We start from the raw sequence: 6,279 nt of genomic DNA, 5'->3' as shown, positions 1-6,279 counted from the left end.
TCATTGTGTGTTCAAATTTCCCCCTTCCTCTTAGTATCCTAGAGCAAGACTTCATGTTCAGTGATTGCCTCAGGATCAATACCTTCCTCTCACCTCCTCAACTCACTTGCTATCCCAAGATATAATTCTAGGTTTTCTGATTTAATAGGACAGAAAAGAAAACAATTGCAGGGTTTTCAAATACTTGCTAATGAAGCTTTTCATTAAAATATCAGATGCGTTTCTTTCACATGTGGTTCTTTTAATGTCTCTTTCACTCCATGTGTTATCTTATTTCATCAACTATTACTGACGAGGTATTTAATGGCTAGGATTTTTAAATAAAAAAGATTAACTTGCAAAAAGTGAATGAAAATTCTGATGATGTACTTAAATATTCAATGATTGTGAATGTTCTTTTTTTCTAAAAATACCTGCATGAGCTCTAAGAAATTAAAGTGTTTACATTTATAACTAAACTAAGTAGTAAAACATTAATAAGAGTACAATGTATTTAAGTAGAAATAACCTCTAAATCATAAGAAGAGTTTTCCCAGGCACAGAGTTTGTCATTTGCAGATAGTTCCTACAGAATTTATTTTATGGGAATTTATGTTTGTCTTCCACAGGTCAGACCTGAAGAAATTAAATGATACACCCATAAAGAAATTAAAGCTTCTTTAACAATCCAATGTGGAGTTACAATCCATTCATTTATCCAAACCCATCTTGACATTATTTATATTTCAAATATTAATAATTTCACCAATAATGATTCCTATCAGTTAATCAAAAATTGTTTCTTATATTTGCTAGAAAGTATCTATTTCAATTGCACGATATAACAAACATATTTTGTTTTTGTAATCCTATATTGTAAAAATCTAGAACATTTAGGGCATTCCAAACATGAGCAATTCTCAGACCTTATCTTTCCAAACTTTTTTTCAGTCTGTCTATGTACAGAATCCATTCCATCTCCTTTCATTGTTTTAGTTGCTTTCTCTAGAGATTTTCTAATTCTGTGACATGTGGCATCTATGTGTGTCCAAAGTATTCTTGATGGGAGCACAGGTTGATATATAGAAACAGGGAAAAATGTTTTCTGTTTCCTTTCCAATGTCCTCTTTAATGAAGCTCAGTATCATCTTGGCATTTTAAACTATAGTAGAATTCTGTCCATGACTTTGGGGAATAGTCTACATTTCTTTTTTGGAATTTCAAGAAAAGTTCAAGGCCATTATCCTGTACTTGAAATTTAGATTGAATTTTCCATCCTTTTTTCTGTATGGAAGCTGATCAGATAAGCTTTCCAGTCATATAGGCTATGTCATAATACGAACAATCACTAAGGATCATTGTTGTAAAACTGAAGACATTCTTTCTTTAAAAAGAAAAGTCTCTTTAAAAACAAAAACCAATAATTTGGTCTCAATATCACTAGCCTTCACACATTTATTTCCTATGCAAAAATTGTATCTCTAGCCTTCATCCACGTAATCCCTATATAACAGTTTTACCCTAATTATATCTATTGTGGGCCTGTTTTGCATCCCAACCACACAGTCATGTAATTTATTACATGCTGATGCCAATTAATTTACAGTGAACACTTTTTACCATTATTTGAAAAAGGTGGGATGTTGTCACAGCAATAATCAATTATTATAAGAATAAAGAGTTGCACATACTATGGTCCTCTCATTATTTTGTCAGATTGCCATTGCATTTTAATGTGGAACCAGAAGGGATGAATATTAAATGATACCTCTTCAATTTGGCTATACCATTTCAGAGGGGTTTTATATGTTACATACAGTTATTGCTTAAATGTGTATTTGAACAGGTTACGTATATGCATAATTAATTTTAATGAAAAATGATTATATATTAATTGTTTCCAAGTATAACAGATGGTGGGAAAGTAACATTTTTTTAAAAGACCTCATTTCTTTAATGAGATCACCTTATTTTTTTCTCCCTCTTTTGTTTAAGATGTAAAAACGGGTCTACATATCTAGTAGAGAAAAAATTTCCCAATGAAGTTTAGTCAGGTTCTTGTTTAGCTAGGTTCTTGTCTAGCCATTGAATATGTATATCCTGTGTTATATCTAAATTAAAGTCAGCTATAAATATTTCTGAGAAACAAAAACTGTCTTGATAAATTCACATTTTTTTCTTGAGTGATAATTGCTTAATAACTATTCCTGGATAGGTCACATAAAACCTCATTTCACTTATATTTTTATAAATAGGAAATTTTAAAGCAGTTAATTACTTTCAAATATAATCTGGGCCCTTTGCTCTAATGCTTTTATTGCTTTTTACATTTAGGAAAGTAAGTTGTAATATTTCTTATCGTTAATATTGTGAACAATGATGACTCAGATAAAATATAATAAACAGCTGACAAAAAACTAATGATATAAAAGTTTATTGTTTCATAATGTAGATATGTTGACTATTCTTGGCATTTATTTCGAACAGATGTTAATTAAAATACATATTTTTAAGTGTCAGTTTAAGCCTTTAAAAAGTAAATATTTTTATGCATGGTGCCTTTGAATTATTGAGTTATTGTCTTTTTCCCCTTTCCAAATATGTCTTGTTTACCATAAAGACATAATCATTAATTCAAAATCATGAGGCTATTTCCCTTACTCCACATTAAAAAAGAAAAAAGAAAAAAAAAAAAAAGGAAAAAAATAGGAAATGTCTATTATTTGGTAGGAAAAAGATTTTAAAATTCATCATCCAAAGCAGTGTTTGTTTACTATCTGAACATGAGTCTTTTTATGGGAACATACCTTAATCCATTATTTAAAAGAGAATTTCAAGAGCGATTTAAACTGCTCAGTTCATGATTGATCCAAAATTTTGCTTTTAAAGGATTATTTCTTGTTCAACAATTCTAAAGATTTCTTTGCAGGTTTTGCTTTTTTGCCAGAAGCAGTTCTTTAAAAAGAGTAAATAAGAAATACCAGAAATTCACAGATTGCCAGAAACTCCAAACCTTGATCTCTACATGGGTTTTTAGTTACATAAAAGGATTTTCCCAAATGCAGTTTTTATATTAAGTGGTAGAAGTCAGTGGGGAGTACAAAAGTACCATTAACATAGTGTCCTTAAGTAAATTTAGGAATTTGTTGAGAAATAAAAGGTTATTTGTATACACATGCTTGTTAAGCCTATCTTTTGAGAGTGTTAAAGATATTTTGATTGGCTGTTTTTAAGCCCATATAAATTGAATGGCTTCATCTGAAATAAGAGTAAAGCCTCAGAAAAACATAAAATGAAAGGAAATGTTAATCAAATCAGATCAATTTTTTAATTCAATAACTTTGGAAAAAGAGGCTAAATGTAAGCAATATATTTTTTCTCATTCTGTGATTCAAATGCAATCATTAGCCCTGAATCATAGATGGAAATTTTCTTGGGTCATGTTAAAAGACTATAACTGTATATTCATAACTGCTTCATAGCTTTTATCTAGTTATGTTTTAAGAATTCTCATTGAATTCTGATGTAAGTAGTGTGGAAGTCCCAAAAGATGAAAGCAATATTTTAAAAATGTATACCACAATCTAAAAAGACAGTAGTATTAAAAACAGCATTTGTACAGTAAGTAGTTCATAGTTTAAAGACTATCACAGCAAAAAGTATTGTTCTCTTAAGGTAAAATATACAGCTAAATCTCTTGATGTAAAATATACAACTAAATAATTACAGAATATATAACAATTGCAGGATACTGCATATGCATATATATGTTGTCAATTAATATGGAAATATAAAGAAAGAAGCTACTTAAAATAAGGTCTTCTGAGTCTTAGAAAATAGAAATTGTAAATCTATGTTTGAAAAATGCAGTGGCTGTCTACTAAAGGGTGGGAGAAAGCATGGGTAAAGCAAGGGAAAGCATTTGAAGAACACTGGTATGAGGTATGATAAATAAGGAAGCCCAATGGGAAAGAAACAATGAAAGGAAGATGACTTTGTAATCGGCTGAACAAATGAAACAAAGATAGATGCCAAGATTTGAGCCTTGGAAGAGTGGAAGAATAATTCTGAAACGAACACAGTGTATCTTGTTACAAAAGCAGAATGACTGAGCCACGGTCATGAGTTCAATTCACGTTAAGGATAAGAAATTCAATTTTACAAGTAAAGTAATATTCTGTGGTTTGCAAGGAGATATAAAAGAAGTGCATACTCTCCTCATATCTAACTTTAACTTCTTCCTTTCTACCAGCTTCCATTAGCATTTAAAAATGCTCATCTCCCACTTTTTTTAAAATACATTCCGTTTTATTGAGATAGATTCACTTACCATACAATCATCTATGATGTATAATCAGTTGTTCACAGCACCATCAAATAGTTATGCATTCATCGCCCCAATCTCTTTTGAACATTTTCCTTATACCAGAAAAAATCAGAATAAGAATAAAAAATAAAAGTAAAAAAGAACACCCAAATACCGCCACCCCCTTTCTACCCTATTTTCATATAGTTTTTGTCCCCATTTTTCTACTCATCCATCCATACATTGGATAAAGGGAGTGTGATCCACAAGGTTTTCACAATCACAGTGTCACTCCTTGTAAGCTACATTGTTATACAATCGTCTTCAAGAGTCAAGTCTACCAGGTTGGAGTTTGGAAGTTTCAGGTATTTACTTCTAGCTATTCCAATACAAGAAAACCTAAAAAGTGTTATCTATATAGTGCGTAAGAACGTCCACCAGAGTGACCTCTTGACACCATTTGAAATCTCTCAGCCACTGAAGCTTTATTTCATTTCATTTCGCATTCCCCTTTTGGTCAAGAAGATGTTCTCAATTCCATGATGCCGGGTCCAGATTCATCCCCGGGAGTCATATCCTGGATTGCCAGGGAGATTTACACCCCTGGGAATCAGGTCCCACGTAGTGGGGAGGGAAATGAGTTCACCTTCTGAGGTGGCTTAGCTAGAGAGAGAGAAAGGGCAACATCTGAGCAACAAAAAGGCACTCGGGGAGACTCTTAGGCACAATTATAAGCAGGTTTAGCTGCTCCTTGCAGCAACAAGCTTCATAGTGGCCAGTGCTAAGACAGAGGGCTCAGCACATCAAGCCATCAGTCCCCAATGTTTGTGATATCATCAGCAACAATCCAGTTGAGGAAGTCTAAGACTTCTGCATTTCTCCCCAGCTCCTCAAAGGAGCCCTGTATATATTTTTTTGTTCTCCACCCAAATTACTTTGGGATGTGTTTCTATTTCACTCTAACCTATACAAACCTACCATATCTCACCTCCTATTTAAAGTTCCATGTAATTGTGGTGTTTGAACAAACTGACCATAGAAGTTATAGTGTTTTAGAAAATATATCATCTCCCACTTCTGAATGAAGAAACTCTCCCTACATCTTAGCCCCTGTTCTGTTCTTCATTTGTAATATTCAAAACAAACACCATGAAAATTTTGTCTGCACTCACAGTCTTAACTGTCACTGCTTAAATTCATTATTTAACTTAGTAGATGTGAGCCTTTTGTCTCTTGCCCTTACTTTTCATTGATACTGCTATGGCTGTTTGGAACCAAATCTAGTGACCAATTATCAGGATTCTCACCTGACCATTTTGCAGTCTTTAGCATGGTTGGTCTCTTCCTTCCTTCTTAAAATTCTTCTCCCATTGTCTCCGTTACACTGTCCTCCCCTTGTGCCTTCATTCCCTAGCTGCTCTTTTTCATCTGTTTCATGGGCTCCTCTTTCTCTGCTGGCTCCTTAATGTTTCCCAAATTTAGGTTTCCGTTCTTGGACCTGTTTCTCATATCACTCAGCACATCCTCCTGAGAGCACCTGCCCTCCACAGTCTCCCCCATTAAGTATATTTTGAGTCCTGAGTGGCTCAGGTGCTGTGGAGTCTGAAATTTATACAACATGGAGGGCCTCTCTTAAGAAGACAAATACAAAATTCTAGGTACAGAAGCAGTTTAACAAAGTGAATGCATACTTAGAATGAAAAAGAATAATCACAATTTTTAAAAGGCTGCCAGATACCACAGCATCACAGAATCCAGAAAAGAAACATAAATTTTTATTAATTGTCTCACATGCCTCTATAATTTATATCACTTTTGTTGATTATTTTGTATTATAGTCTTTCCTCAAGTGTGGTTGATCAAATAATTTTTGTAATTGATAATCTGAAATGCAAAAACATGGGATTTCTCACACAGATGGACTCATGTTTGATACTGTTAGAGATTCATCCCCTTATAAAGAGAGGAATTCAGATAAAGTTCATTTTCTGCAG

This window comes from Choloepus didactylus, chromosome 2 (genome assembly GCF_015220235.1).
Source record: "Choloepus didactylus isolate mChoDid1 chromosome 2, mChoDid1.pri, whole genome shotgun sequence".
NCBI lineage: Eukaryota > Metazoa > Chordata > Mammalia > Pilosa > Megalonychidae > Choloepus > Choloepus didactylus.
This window is presented reverse-complemented; position numbering follows the sequence as displayed.